Source organism: Artibeus jamaicensis, unplaced genomic scaffold, assembly GCF_021234435.1.
Source record: "Artibeus jamaicensis isolate MK-2021 breed Jamaican fruit bat unplaced genomic scaffold, CSHL_Jam_final contig_889, whole genome shotgun sequence".
Classification (NCBI taxonomy): Eukaryota; Metazoa; Chordata; class Mammalia; order Chiroptera; family Phyllostomidae; genus Artibeus; species Artibeus jamaicensis.
The window spans coordinates 3,644,159-3,661,120 of NW_026522005.1; the positions used below are offsets into that span (position 1 = coordinate 3,644,159).

Genomic DNA, 16,962 nt, shown 5'->3' on the forward strand with positions numbered 1-16,962 from the left:
GGGGAGGAAGCAGAGTAGCATGGAAAAAACATGAACCTTGATGTAGCTTGTATGTTGAGCAAGTCGCTGGCATCTGTCACTCCAGTCTCACCAATACTATCTATCTCTTACACTATGGAAAAGTGATTTTCACAAATTTGCTCAAGAGTAAACCACTATGTAAATTTAATTTGTACTGTTCATTTTCAAAGCATGAGTAAATGTATTATGTTATAAATTATTTGTTAGCATAATAATCTTCTGCTTGGTATATTTTTGGTTTTCATTTATATATTTTAACACAGAAACAAAATAATATCCCCCCAAAATACATGATCCTTCTGTATCATCTATAGCTACTAGAAAATGTATCTGTGTGACTGGTTCCAGATTTTAAATGTTATTAGAATTAGAAATGTATTTACAGTGCAGAAATCATAACCATGTGTTACGAGAACTAAATAAAAATCCAGGATAAAACATTGTTTAGTTCCAGGATAAACAGTTGCATACAAGCTTTATATTCAAAATAATAAAAGAACAAACTCCACTGATAGATAATCAAAGTTTCACCTCTTTTCAAACAGGGGTATTCAAACTTTTGGCACCTCTGGGCCACACCGGGAGAGGAAGAGTTGTCTTGGGCCACACATTAAATACACAAACACTAAGGAAAACTGATGAGCATAAAAAGAAAGGTTTTAAGTAAATTTATGACTTTATGTTGGGCTGCATTCACAGCCATCCTTAGCCACATGCGGGCTGGACAACCCTGCTAGTTCATCATATCTTCCTTCAATAGGTTCTCATTCGGCACTGCAATTAGCCCATGAAACCTCTTTTAAAATGAACCTAAACCTAACATATAAGCTATTTAACCATTATATAAAATAATTGGGGTGAAAGACAAATACCATGTGATCTCACCTATAAGTGGAACCTAATCAACAAAACAAACATACAAGCAAAATAGAACCAGAGACATGGAAATGAAGAACAAACCAAAAGTGACCAGAGGGTCAGGGAGGGGAGGGATAACGGGGGAAAGAAGGGGAAGGGTCAAGTCAAGGAACATGTACAAAGGACAATGGACAAGGACAATGAGGTTGGGATTGTCTATGGGAGCAAGGGGTTGGACAGGGCAGGGGAGAGCAATGGGGGGGGGGGAATTGGGACAACTGTAACTGAACAACAATAAAAAACAAAATTAAATTAAAAATAATAATAATAATAATTGGGGATAATCAAACTTCATCATAGTACAGATAAACATTTTCAATTTCTACCTTCTACCAGTTTATTAATGGTAATATCATAAACAACACAAACTTATTAATAATTTCCTCCTATATACCATATTCAGCACCAACTTATTATTAATTTCCTCCTAGCAAATAATAAAGCATAGGAGAGACTTTTTCAGATGGATTCCTAATTCATAAAACAGATTAACTCAATACAAGAGTTTTAAATAATGAACACCATTAGCTTATTTGAAAACCAAATATACATCCCCTCTATGCACATTTCTTACTCTGAAGGATATACTTTGAGTTCCTGTGAGTTACTTCCATGACCCAAGGCCAGTGCTTGCTCCACCAGGAAACTACTCTAGGCAGGATTACATCTGTGTGTTTTGGCTTAAATTCAAGACTTGGAAAGTTACGGATTAGTTCACGTGTCAAGAAACTCGAAGATAAAGAGTTAGTGACAGTTTTATAGAAGCTCTTAGAAGCAAAGTCATCTGTTCGCTTTACCCCTTCTGTCATTCCACCCCATGAAGGAGGGTCATTTCAAAATCAGTAGAAGCTATTATTCTTTACTGATTCTAGACTCTCTTCACAATGGGTGACACCATTGTGTCTATACACATATATGTGTGACATTCCAAAGATATTAAATTGGGAAAACTTGATTTGTTAAAATGTTATAACTTCTTTTATTATTCACTACTTTTTGGTTAGGTTTTGGTTCAGGTGAAATATGAATTTTATGATGTTCCTATCACTTATCATCTTAACACCTATATATTTTGTTAAGGTATTTTGTACAATCTCCCTTGGCATCTTAGAAATATAAAACACTGAAATATTACTGGGGATACAACTTTGAGGAAAGAAGAAGATACAATAGTCATTTCAATAAAAGCGATTTGTTTAAGGTCATAATCTGTTTGGGGGCAGAAAAGAGAATTGCTTTTGAAGGTGCATTTGCACAGCAGGCACACTGTTTTCACTCATGATGAGGATGAGGTAGAGTTTCTCATAAAGGTAAATTAATCAATTTAAAGGGCTTTCAATGTTGTAAGATAATCTTCTATGACTGTTGTGTGGCAAAACTAGGGGGTCTCACTTGACTAATAAAAAGAGGGAGCTTTATGTTGTTGCTTAATGTCTCCGCTCCATGAAATGCAAAAATCTGGAAACCATTTCTCAAGGCTCCAGACCTACGAAACAGAGTGAAAAAGAATCTTCACGTTTCCTTCTAAATTTTGTAGACAAAATTACTCTATCAGTAGAGGAGACAGTAATTCAAATAAAAATACCTCTGGGAGGTCCTCCAGAAGGAAGAGCACAGTGAGGAAGGTCCCTGACAACTAGCATTCCCATTTAACCTCCTGGGCTGGGAGCACCCTGTGTCCTGATAAATGTCATCAATGCTGTTTTGAAGTATATCCAGGATTTGTTGTGTAGGAATGGTAAGACATGTGCAAATGAAAATGGCTGTCATGAAGAAAGACGTTTTTATACTCACAGATTCCTAAAAAAATAAGAGGCCTAAAAATAACAGGGCCACATGAGGAAGAACCAGCATTGGTCAAGAGGCAGAGGAAGTGAGGAGAAAACATGGGTCTTTATTGTGGTTTTCCTGGGAATGAATGAGTGAGGCAAGGTAAGCAGGCTAAGAAGGCTTAGGATTGGCCAGTTTATCATTTCAGTGTTCTAAAGGCACTAAGCAGGCAGTTGAAATATTTTTATCTCATTGATTCTTACAATAAGTGTCAGGCATTATTATAATCCAGATTTTAGATGAGAAGACTGAGGTTCAGAGAGCCTAAGAAATAGTAAGACTTCAGTATCAAAACTATTTGTCAATGCCCTGCTGTGGCTCAGAGGATTAAGCACCAGCCTGTGAACCAATGGGTCACCAGTTTGATTCCCTATCAGGGCACATGCCTGGGTTGCAGGCCAGGTCCCCAACAGGGGCACACAAGAGGCAACTACACATAGACCTTTCTCTCCCTCTCTTTCTGTCTCCCTTCCCCTCTCTCTAAAAATAAATAAATAAAATCTTAAAAAATAAGAAACACTAAATAATTCAGTAAAAAAAACCCTACATGTCAAAGAATATTATTTAAGCTAGTTCACTTACTTTCAGAATACTGGAGGTACAATACATGACTGCTAATTCTCCCCAAAATCCATCCTGAATAAACTAAAGAAAGAAAACACCAAGATATGAGATAGGCTATGAGAAAATAGCAAACCATGACAAAGCTGAGTTTGGGCCAAGTATTGGAATGACTCAGTATTTGAGTATCTATCAGTGCAATTTGCCACATTAAGAGATGAAAAGAAAAAACCCATTTGATCTTCTTAATAGACTCAGAAAAGACATTTCACAGATTTTAGCACCCCACTCATGATTTCAGAAAACAAAACAATTCCTAGTAAATTAGGAACAGAAGAGAAACTTTTTTAAGCCAATAAAGCTATCTACAAAAAGCCTACAGTGAACATCATTTTAAATGGGAAAACATTAGAAATATCCCCTTTAAAATCAGAAATAAGACAAGGTTAGACACTATTCCCACTCCTATTCAGTACCACATGCAAGCAAGAAAGAGAAAGTTTCCTCACATCCCTGGAAGACATGCAGACTTGCTATCAGTTTTGTCAAGTACAACAAAATAAACAGAAACAGATCCATAGATACAGAGAACAAGCTGGTGGTTGCCAAAGGGTAGGAGGATAGGGGGATGAGGATAAAAAGAAATTCTGATTCACCCAGAGTCACCACATGGATTTAGTCTGCTCATCCACACGCGATGGCTAGGAGATGCTCGATGGTGTTCAAGGGGCTACTGCAGCCCTAAAATATATTTGCATTTAGCAGAGGTGAAAATATGAGAAGCAAAAATGAATAGAACTGAAAGGAAAATGGACAAATTCACAACTATAATCAGAGATCGCATCACCCTTCTTCCAATATTTGATAGAAATACTAGACCAAATCAACACGAAAAGAACTCAACAACACCATCAACTGACAAAATAAAATCAACACTTAATAGAACACTCCATCCAACAAAAGCATTATACATATTCTTTTCAAGTGCCTGTGGAACATATATCAAGATAGACCTCATACTGGGCTATAAGAAAAGCCTCAATAAATTTGAAATAATTGAGATCATACGGACTGTATTCTCCAATCATAATGGAAACAAACTCAAAAATAAATAACAAAATGTAACATGAAAACTCCCCAAATACTTGAAAATTAAACAACACACTTCTAAATAATCCATCAGTCAAAAGAAAGTCCCAAGGAAGATCATAAAATAAATGAAAAATAATTAAAATAAAAATACAACATATCGAACTTGTAGAATAGACCTACAACAGTGCCGAGAGAAAATTTTACAGCACTAAATGCATACATTTGATATTTTTAAAAAAAGAAAAAATTTCAAGCCAACAGTCTGAACTCTCACCTCAACAAACTAGAAAAAAGAGCAAAATTATAAGCAAAAAAACAATACAAAAAATCATTGAAACACAAAATTGTTTTCCTTGAAAAAAATCAATAAATTGACAGACTTCTAGCAAGACTGAAAAATAGGGAACACAAAAAATACCAATATCAGGAATGAAACAAGATATCAATAGAGAATCTACATAAACCAACTGAATAACAAGGGAATACCAGGAACAACTCTACATACATATATTTGAGAGCGCCTCAAAAAACACTACCACAATTGATCCATATGAAATAGTTAATATGATTAGTCTTGAAACTATTGAGGAAGTTAAATTTATAATTTAAAACATCCCAAATAGGAATTTTCAGTCCCAGATGGTTTTACTACAGAATTCTACTGAAGATTTAAGAATTGTTACCATGTATACACACTCTTTTCCAGAAAATAAGAGTACTGACCCCTTCTCAATTCATTTTATGAAGTTAATATTACCATAATACAAAAACCAAAGATAACACACTAAAAAAGAAAACTATAAACCAATATCCCTCATGAATTTGGATGCAAAAATCTTTAACGAAATATTAGCAACTAGAACACACTACATAAAATATTAGCAAACAGAATTCAAAATACATAAAAAGAATCATACATGATAACCAAGTAGAGTTTATTTAGGAATGCAAGGCTGGTTGAATATTTTAAAATCCATCAGTATAATCCATCATTTTAACAAGTTAAAAAAAATCCACATGATCATATCCATTGAGGTAGAAAAGGTTTTAACAAAATTTAACACCCATTCATGATAAAAGTTCTGAGAAATAGAACTGGAGGACACCTTCTTTAATAAATAAGGAGCATCTTTAAAAAACCAATACATCTACAGTTAGCATTACAATTACTGGTTAAAGACTGAATGTCTTCCTCCTAAGACTGGGAACGAGGCTGGGATGTTTGTTCTCACCATTATTCTCATTCAACATAACACTAGAAGATCTAGCCAGAGCATTAAGGCTAAAAAAGGAAATGAAAGACATACAGCTCTGAAGTAAATAAATAAAATAGACCTTATTTGCAGATGATATATTTATCTTCATCAAAAATTCTAAGGAATCTAATAGATAAACCCCTAGAACTAATAACTAAATTCAGCAAGGTTGCAGTATACAAGATAAACATACAAAAAATCAGTTGTATTTCTATATACTATCGATGAATGTGTGGACACATAGTAAAATTGCAATGATATTTATGATCACTCAAAAATATGAAATAATGTAACAGACATGTACAGGACCTGTATGCTGTAAGTACAAAACACTGATTTAAAAAAAGACAACATCAAAAATAATCTAAATAGAGAAAAAATAATAGAAATAGAGACATATTGAGTTGATGGGTGCAAGACTCACAGTAAAGACATCAATTCTTCCCAAAGTGATAAGTTTAATACAATTTCCATCAAAATCCAAGTAGTATTTTTGTAGATGTAGATTGTTCTACATTTTATATAGAAGGGCAAAGGGACTGTATAAAAACAATTGTGAAAAAGAAGTTAAAATGGAGAAATCAGCCTATCTGAGCCTGAGACTTTCTGCATAATGATAATAAAAAATCAAGACTGTACAGTATTGAGAGTGTGACAGACATACAGACCAGTGAAACAGCATATAGAACCCAGAATCAGGTCCAAACCAATATGCTTTTGTTAAAGGTGCTGAAGTGATTCAATGGAGGAAAAATAAATGGTGGGGGAGCAATTGGCCATGAGCAGGAAAAATGAAAGACCTCAATATGTCTTACACCTGTCGAGGAAATTAACTCAAAATGAATCACAGACTTCAAAGTGAAACATAAAATTATAAAACTTTTAGAAAGAAAATCACAAAAAAACATCTTCAGAATCTAGGGCTAGGCACATAAAGATTTTAAATAATCTTTAAAAACACATAAAAGAAAAAATTGATAATTAAACTTCACCATATTTAAAGACTTTTCCTTTGTGCAAAGACCCTATTAAGAAGATGAAAAGACAAGCTACACATTAGAAGATACGGAGAGACATTTTATCTAAGAGAAAATTCAGATGGAAAATAAGTACAGGAAAAATGTTCAACATCATTAGCCATTAGGGAAATGCATATTAACACCACAAGTTATCTTTTTCCTTTTAAAATTTTATTTATTTATTTTTAGAGAGAGGGGAAGGGAGAGAGAAAGAAAGGGAGAAACATCAGTGGGCTGCCTCTCATATGCACCTCGTCCAGGACCGAACCCACAACCCAAGCATGTGTCCCTACCAGGCACTGAACCCGTGATACGACACCCAGCTGAACCACGCGAGTCAGGGCACCACGACTTGTCATTGAACTAGTCATTTCCATAAGCTAGAATGTTCGAGCACCTGTTCCAGCTTCACTGTGGTTTTTGTTTGAAAGGCACATCCTCAAGAAGGCTTTTTGTACTTCTACGTATACCTCCTCACCACCCCACGTCCTAAGTCACTCTTTTTTTTTTTTCTCAATAAAGACCCAGGGCACTGGAAGACCTCCATGAGTCTTTACAGAACAGAGTTTCTTTCTTTGATTCTTTCCTTTAAATTATTTTATTGTTGTCTGCATCTCCCCCCAACCCTTTCATCCCAGCCATCTTCCTCCCATGATTCTACCCCCCTTGGTTTTTTGTCCATGTGTCCTTCATAGTTGTTCCTGAAAACCCTTCCCCCATTCCTCCACTATCCCCTCCGACCTCCCCTCTGGTTACTATCAGTTTGTTCTTCATTTCAATCCTCAGTCACTCTTGATTCCCTTACTTTTATTTGCTTCATAGCACTTATCCCTGGCTGACATGATATATTCATATGTTTACCTGTTTGCTGTCTGTCTCCCCCTTTAGAATGAGTTCCATGAGGGTAAAGATCTTGTCCTCATCAAGGGCCTGTCACAGAGTAGTCAATTAATATATTTTTGGATAAATTATAACACATATTTACATGCTCAAAGGGTTTACTTTCAATTACTTTCATAATTCTTCCCATGACATTTTGCTCAAATTGACTTCCAGGATTTCAGACCTCCCCTGCCTCAGGTCCCCAAAATGCTTTCTTTTAATTGCCTTACTCTTAGTTCTTATTTTACCCTCCTTCCGACTCTGCTAGAAGGACAACTACCAATACTCTGCTAGTCCCTGCCGCCCCACTACCCGTCATTATCCCAGTGTGACACTGTTATTAGAAGGAAAAGTAAAAGGAAGAAAATGGACCCGTGGGCAAAAATACCGGCAGGTGTTCAAAGGCAGGGGCTGTAGTCGCAGCTGCGGGACGGGCAATCCTGGTGTGCTGGTCTATACACTCTGGTCTGTATAACGTAAGATTCAGATGTACCCCCAAAACGTTGCTGTTGGTTAACTCGCCAGGAGTTAAATTTTTGGACTTGCTGACTTTTGCTCAGCAGTAAACACAAACCTAATTGGGAAGTTGTCAATCAAATGTAATGAGTCTTTCCATTTCTTCTTTTCCATTTAGCTAACTTCAGAGGGTTCTTCACTTTGTTTAAAGGAACCATAGTTTCCATTTAAATTATGGGTCCCAAATCCACAGTGACCCAGAGTTCAGTCTTCTTACAACAAAGACCACAAACCATTTAAAATTTCTCAATGTGAAAAAGATTCTGGGGGTTGCCGGCACATTCCTTCACTAACACCATGACGAAGCTGCAATAATGAGCAATTACAGAACAAGAATTCCTACCGTCAAACCTTCTTTTCTTCATGTGCATTTTAATGTTTTGAAAACTATTAATCATTAAACATAATTCTTTATTTAAAAATACAGCAAATGTCTCTGGCATACTGAATTATTTAACTATTTCTTAGTGGACACTTATCCCCTCATTTTCAGAAAGAACCCTGCTTTACTTCTTCCCACAAATTACTCATTAATTCTGTTTTCTAAACCAGTAACTGAGACCAGATGATGTTTAGAATACCTCAAAAAAAAGTTAAATACAGCAAGCTGTATGCTGAGAAGAGGTAAGCCTTTCTTCTACTCAACTTGCAATTCTGTATTGAAAAGTTTTTTAAAAAGTCAATTTTTGCAGGGAGGTCCAAGAGGGGAGAGGGCGATGCCCATGGACTATACCAAGAGCAAGCTCGTTCCTAACGCTGCTGCGTGATGGCGACCCTCCTCTGTGCAGGCTCTAACCCCGAAAGTCAACAATGGATAGACAGTTACTGAATGTTTCCGTCCAAATTCAGTAATTCTACTTGTTGGTTGGTTTAAAATGAAAGTAATACCTCTGATTCTGCTCTAAGAAAAATTACCTTTCTTCACTCTGAAAATGTTATCTCTTTAATAGTAATATTTAACTGGTATTTGGAAACCAAAAAAAGTAGAAAAAATCATCACATTTAGAGGTAATTTAAGAATTTTTGACTTTCGGGGTCCAGTTAATGATTCTATATACACTGTTATCAGGTCAGTTAACAGTGTGAAAGGTTATCAAAAACTGGCTCATACATGTTTAGGTGGAAACTGCTGCTGGATTTGTCTCTTAGCTATGAGAGCTACTCTGTTTATTGCACTTCTCTATAGTCTTGGAAAAAAACAATCCCACCTCTAACATAAAAGCTAACAAGAAAACTAAACTTAAAATATTGTTTTTTTTATAAAACGGTCCCCACAACTTATAAATTTATTGGTTTACTTATCACATTCATTCAAGTAAACATGTGTCTCTATGGTACGATAGAAATGTGCCTTGGACTTAAATATAAGTCGTGATACCAAAGAAGTCCTAGAGGAGAACATAGGCAGGAAAATCTCAGATATACCACACAGAAATATTTTCATCTACAGCAAAGGATATAAAGGAAAGAATAAACAAGTGGGACTTCATCAAAATAAAAAGTTTCTGCATGGCTAAAGAAAACATCCACAAAATGAAAAGGGAACCAACTGTATGGGGAAAATATATTTGCCAATGATAGCTTGGACAAGGGTTTGATCTCCAAAATATATAAAGAAATCACACAACTCCACACCAGGAAGATAAACAATCCAATTCAAAAATGGGCAAAGGACCTAAACAGAAACTTCTCCACATACATATGAAAGAATACTCAGCATCACTAGCCATCAGAGAGATGCAAATTAAAACTGCAGTAAGATACCACTTCATATCAGTCAGAATGGCCATCATGAACAAATCAACAAACAAGCACTAACAAGGTTGTGGAGAAAGAGGAACTCTAGTACACTGTTGGTGGGAATGCAGACTGGTATAGCCACTGTGGAAAACAGTATGGAATTTCCTCAAAAAACTGAAAAGGGAATTGCATTTTGACCCAATGATTCCACTGCTGGGATTATACTTTAAGAACCCTGAAACACCAATCCAAAAAAACCTCTGCACCCCAATGTTCATAGCAGCACAATTTACAATACCCACATGCTGGCAGCAACCTAAATGCCCATCAGTAAATGAGTGGATCAAAAAATTGTGGTACATTTACACAATGGAAGAGTACACAGCAGAAAGAAAGAAGGAGCTCCTATCCTTCACAACAGCATGGATGGAACTGGAGAGCATTATGCTGAGTGAAATAAGCCAGGTGGTGAAAGACAAATACCATATGCTCTCATCTGTGAGTGGAACCTAATCAGCAAAACAAATGAGCAAGCAAAACAGAACCAGAGACAGAAAAATAAAGAAAAATCTGACACTGACTAGAGGGGAGAAAGAAGGGGAATAACGGGGGAAAGAAGGGGAAGGGTCAAACCAAGGAACACGTACAAAGGAACCACAGACAAGGACCACAGAGGGTGGGGGGAAGGATGGAATTTGGTGGGGGTGGGCAGAGCAGGGGAGAGTAGTGGAGAAAAAATGTTCAACTGTAAATAAACAACAATAAAAAATAAAAATAAAATAAAATGAAATAAAAAAAGAAATGTGCCTCGGAATTAAAAAATAACTTTTTAAAAACCAACCTTACGGGTACATAGAATAGATTGGTGGTTGGTAGAGGTGAAGTGGGTGGTAAGAGAAATGAGTGAAAGAAGTCAAAAGGTCAAACTTTGTTATAAAATAAATGTCTGGCATATAATGTACACAGCATGGTGACTATAGTTAATAACACTATATTACATACTTGAAAGTTGCTAAAGAGTAAATGTTAAAAGTTCTTATCACAAGAAAAGAATTTGTAACTATGATGACAGATATTAACTAGACTTATCGTGGCAATCATTTTGCAATATATACATATATCAAATCATTATGCTGTGCATCTGAAACTAATAAAATGGTTTATATTATACCTCACCAAAAATGAGCAAAAAAAAAAGAAAAAAATTAAAAAATAATAGCCTGATCCAATCACCTAGGGAATGTTTGGTTAGGGCAGGTTATTTAAGTATCTTTCAACTTCTACAAAAGAAAATAAAGAGTAAGATACAGTTTGCAGAGCTGCTTTTTAGAATTAGTGAAATAATGCATTTTAAAACATCTAGCATAATGTCTGACAAAATTCAGGCATTCATTGTTACCTTCCTTCCTTCTCACTGAACTAGACTATGAGGTGTATTTGAGGAAAAGTACATAGGAAATTCCTATTCTGCCAAAGTTGATGGAAGAAATGATATATAGAGTCTGGCAGAAGTAAGACCTGCTTGAGTGTGATTAGTAGGGTAATAATATGGGTGTAATAATTTATAGTTTTAATAATTTATAATAACATATCATATGGTGTGCTTGAGTGTGATATTGTTATGTTACAGAATTATATGCTTATGATTTTGTAGTAAAAGATTTTGTAATAAAAAAGGAGTTATTTGTGTCAGGCCCTGTATCCATCTACATTTACATGAAAAGTATATATGAAAAGCCTTAGGGAGCTTTAGTGCTAAAATAAAGTTCATAAGGCTTTTCATTCATTTACATAATCATTTTTATACTTGGCCTCAAATCTAATAAGATTTATTCAATCATGTAATCATTCTTTTATTCAGTTTACTAGAGTTTATTAAGAGTTCCAGACACAGTTACTACCTTCAAGGAATTTATACTCTGGTAGGGGTGACAGACATGTAACAGATAATTACAGTGTAGTGTTTTGGCATTTTGATAGAAGTTTTAAAGGCAAGAAGGGTTCACTGGAAAGGAAGACGATGTCAAGGGGAAAAGATCTGTACAGGTTCCAATAAGACAGCAACTTTCCTTCTTGGCAGCATAGAATCCTATCTTAAGCTAGCCTAAGATAAAAAAAGTATTTTTATTTAAATCTAATTTCTATTTATTTTTTAAGAGGAAATACACTCACTTGACTGAAAAGCCTATACATACAGACTGATACATGTGGTAAGACATCTGCCACCTTCTTCCATATTTGCTCATCTTACTGACCTCTCAGTGCGCCCCCAGCTACCAGCGCCCCTCTCCAGAGGCAGCCAATGTCAGCAGTTCCTTATATATTTTCCTGATACTGTATATGTAATGCAAATGTGAATATGTATCTCCCCTCTTTACAAATAGGTATACTACACCTCACTTTTTTCACTTGAAGAATGTTACCAAGCTCATTGCTTATCAGGATACAAACTTCTTCCTTCTTCAGTCTATTGTAATAGCTGAATATTATTCTGTCATATGAATGTACCACAACTTAGTAAACTGATAGATAGTAAAGTTATTTCCAGTCTTGCTATTACAAATACTGTAGTGATTAATAAATTTAATATACCATTCTACATGTACACAAAATACATCTATAAAATAAAATCCTAAAGTAGAATCGCTGAATCAGTTTTGCTATATTTTGCTAACCCAATGAGAGTGTTTCAAATATTCAACAGTTAGAACCTATACATTCCCAAACTAATCTCACCAATACTCTGCTTTGGCTTCACCCTCTCTCAGTCCAGCAACCTCCTCCACTCACGGACCCTGCCTCACAGCACGCCTCACCATACATTCCTTCAGCAAGTATCTCTTGAGCAGCAGGCACTGTTCTAGGCACTGGGGACACAGAGTGAATAAAACAGACAAAAATCCTCCCTCTCATGGAACTCTCTAGCAGGGAATTCTTGCAATCACTTTCTAGGAGAAGAGACAAATATACAAAATAAGTACATTAGAAAGTGGTAAGTGCTAAGGAGAAAAAAGATAGCGGAGGGATATATGAAATGCTAAGATGGACAGGAAAGGACGAAGAAGAAAATGTGAGGCACGTGTGTGTCTGTGGGAAGAATAATCTAGGCAGAAGAAACACCAAAAGCAAAAGCCCTGTGTCAGGACAGCGAGTGCCCTGTCGGGGAAAAGCAAGAAGTCCAGTGTGGTTGCAAAGGAGCCAGTAAGGAAGAGAGAGATTAAGAGTTGAGTTCAGTGAGGACCCTGAAAGCCAGCTGGCACATGGTCTTGTAGTCACTGTAAGGTCTTTGCCTTTCACTGTGAAGCACGTGGGGCACTGTGGGAACAGGAATGGGCCCTGAACAGAGCAGAACCAGCAGTACCATGGGTCCTGAGTTAGGCCAGAGCCAGAGGCACCAAGCACAGACATAGTAAGTGCAGGAGGGACATCAGACTAAGGGTGCTGAAGGAACTGAAAGAGTAATAGGTTACGGGAAAATTGGGGGGAAGGGTTTTCAGGAACACGTATAAAGGACACATGGACAAAACCAAAGGGAGTAGGATCAAGGGTGGGAAGTGGGGACGGCTGGAGTGGGGAGACTGGTGGTGGTGGGGGAATGGAGACAACTGTACTTGAACAACAATAAAAATGAGAAAAAAAAATTTAAAAATATTTTTTTAAAAAAGAGCAATACGTTAATAGAGAATAGAGATGAGGCAGAGAATGAAACCCACTTCAACAGAAGGAAAACATAAGAACAGAAAAGATTTTTGCCTCCTTCCTGAATAAAATACTAAACATAATCTCGGGACCAATGGACAGGGACTGGAAAACCATGTGATGATACAGTTATCAACTTCTCATTTGCATTGGCAGTAACTTCAATGGCTATAATTACAAACAGCCATTTATGAGGTTACCTTAGGAAGAGATTTTGGTTTTCAAGGCTGATATCATAGATAGAGACTTGCTTTTTAAAGATTATTTCATCTGCAGGAACATTACTTATTGCCAAGCACCCATCTGTTTTGCATTTTAGTACTGACTTTTTTATCCTCACACTCATTTCATTGAGAAGTTTCTGGAGCATTGTATTGAAGACAGCAGTAGTGGTTGTTATTTTGGTACAAGTACATGATATGCTAGGAAAGCTGAATTTATTTCTATTTCTCTTTTGAAGAGCAATTAATCAGTGCAATCCCCTCAGTCTTCTAAGCCATTGTAAAAACAAAGATTGTAAAAACTACCATTTTCTCCCAGTTATGGCTTTTTAAGTAAACTTATTGCCATCTTTATTTTTTATGTGAGTAGCTGGCATACAAAATTATATTAGTTTCAGGTGTACAACATAGTGATTTGACATTTATATTCCTTACGATGTGACCACCACACTAAATCTCGTCACCATCTGTTCGCCATGCAAAGTTACTACAACATTGTGGATTACATCCCCCTTCACCTTTACACCCATGTCCTAAACCCCTCCCCTCTGGCAAACCAGCAGTTTGCTCTCTGTTTTAGACCTTTTTTTGCTTATAATTTTTTTCACCACCTACCTCTTTGTCTTCTGCAGCCTGACTTCTGCTCTCACTATTTCACCAAACCTGCTCTCATCAAACCTTTCTTCCTTACTTGGATCCTTCTAGAATACATCACTACCTTTGACATTTATGGCCACACTCTCATACTTCAGTGGCACTCAAAGCTCATGACGACACCCACTCATAGTCTGAGAAGAAAGGGCACCTACTGAAAATGAAGAGCGGGAGGGGGGAATACATATGAATGAACTTAGCTGCAAGTACTCAGAAGCATAGCTGAGTCACAGATGGGGCTCAGTTGGGAAGAAATTTTAAGTCCAAGAGCCTTAGAAGTCGTCTAGGCCAATACCCTCATTTTATAGATGACATAATGAGGTACAGAACACGTGTCGGGTAGGATGCCTTTGGTTACAAGTAATAGAAAACAGCAGTTCAATTTGGCTTAAACAATAAGGAAGTATATTACGTGATAGGAGGTCCAGACACAGTACCCCACTGTGGCTCTTCTACATGGCTCCCTTGGCCACCCCACCTTCCAAGTGTTAGCTCCCACTTCCAGATGTAGGCCAGAGAGCCACGGCAGCTGCAGGGCTCACGTCGGAGTCCTGGCAGCTGACAGGGGAGACTATGGGTAAGCAGAAAGTGTGTCTTTTCAGAAACAAAGAAACCTGATCAAGAAGCCCCAAGAAGACTCTGTCTTGTCACCTCCCTATGTCTGAAGCAATCACTGGCAAGGGAAATGGATTCCAAGGCTAGGTTAGTTTAAGCCCGGGACTAAGCTGGGGTAAAATGAATCCTGAGGAGGAAGGTTATTTAATAGGCAATAATCAAAATGTCACTTGTAGATCTTGATTATCAATATCTTGACTCTCCTATTTGTCCTACTTATACTTCTCAGAATTCACTTGCTTTTTCTGCTCATTAAAAATGGATTCTACTCTTCTCTCTTTTTGTAAACTTCTCTGGGGAGGGCACGTGTTCTTTTTGTAATTGTTTTAGACGTCTGTGGAAGTGACACAGGGTAATGGTAAGCGCTGACTTTAGAGCCAGACTGCCTGGGTTGAGATACAGGCCCCACCGGCCACCTCTGCAAGTGTCGCCTGAGGCGTGTTATTTAGTCTCCTTCCTCACCTATAAAAGGGATGGTAATAGAACCAACCTCACAGAGATACTGTGCGAATTAAATAAATTACTGTGTATAAAGTGATCAGAACAATGTCTGCTACACAGTAAGTCCTCTACAAGTACGTGTTATTATCACTAAGGCGCATCTACTGGTTTTTTGCCTGCCTAGCATCCCTTCCCCCTATTTTGTCAAATGTTTGGGTTTTCATTTGAAGAACTACCCCTCCACCACGCCATACGATCTTGGCACAATTCTCAGTCAGTATGAATTGCTCCCAGCCTCCACTGTGCAAAGGGTGGGCACAGGACCCAAATCAGGCCAATCTTGCCTTTACCATGGGCCCTGGGTCTTAAGGAAAATGTCTCAGATAGAAAATAGTTCAAATTCAGTCTCTCTGGTGTCATGGCCTTGAACAGGCTTTTCTCAAGTTTTTGCCTGGACCCCAGAACTGGTTATTCTTTCCAAAGTCTGATGAACAATTTTTCCTTTGATTCTGTTAGCTCTCCAATCTCCTTTAATAAATTCCTTTTTGCTAATATTGGCCAAAATTGATTTTTTTGTGTTTCTGTATAAACATTGTGTTGAACAAATAGGTCTCACCAAAATAAATCATGAAGTAACTGTATTTTTGTTTTTCATTGTCTCTTTCTATCTACTCAAAAGCAATTCCTCTCTGGCCTCTGCATAGAAGTTAAAACAGGGTTTTGAAGTCAAACATTCTGAGCCCAAATTCTGACTCCACCTCTTGCTAGCTATGTTGCTTACTGTCTCTTTGCCTCAATTTCCTTACCTGTAAAATAGGGGAATAATAACACCTACCTGATTTGGTTGCTGTTAAACTTAAATGACTTCCCAAATGTAAAATGCCTGCAAGTGTGCTTGGCACATAGTAAGTCCTAAAAAATGTTATTATTGCTGATGGCAGTGGTGGTCCAGTGAGGTCATCTCTCCTCCACATAATTCCTGACCATTCTTGCTTCCATACCTACGCTCACACTAGCCCACTCTCCTTCAAGATGGTAATTCAAACACCACCACTTCCACAAGGCCCACATAGATCTATAAAGACCACAATGACCTGATCCTTTGTAGGAATTGCATAACCTATAGCAGATATGAGACTTGATTTACATCATTTTTAATTGTATCTATGTTTAAATAATGACCACCTCAACAAAGTAGTCCTTGAAATCAAAATAAAATATTTTATGTTCATTTATGTTCTTCATAGTACTTAGTCCAGAGTAAGGTTCAAAGGAAGCCCTTAATAATTAACTTTTAAACAGCCATATGTACGTCCAATCACAATTACTTCCGGGTTTGTAATGCTGCAAGCCCTTAGGCCTATGTTTTAGTATATATACTGCTGACGCAATGTCATGCCCCATCTTTTTACTGTGTGTATAAGCTCACAAAAAAGACAGGCTACAGAATTTTCCATTTTCTTCCCACAGTGGCTCATACACACTGGGCATCCAATA

General features: G+C 37.0%; 1 protein-coding gene across 4 annotated transcripts in view; it reads right to left on the reverse strand.

The window, feature by feature from the left end:
- SCFD2 (sec1 family domain containing 2) overlaps window positions 1-16,962 on the reverse strand; it is a 320,652-nt gene that overhangs the window by 296,997 nt on the left and 6,693 nt on the right. The gene's annotated exons all lie outside the window — the stretch shown is intronic.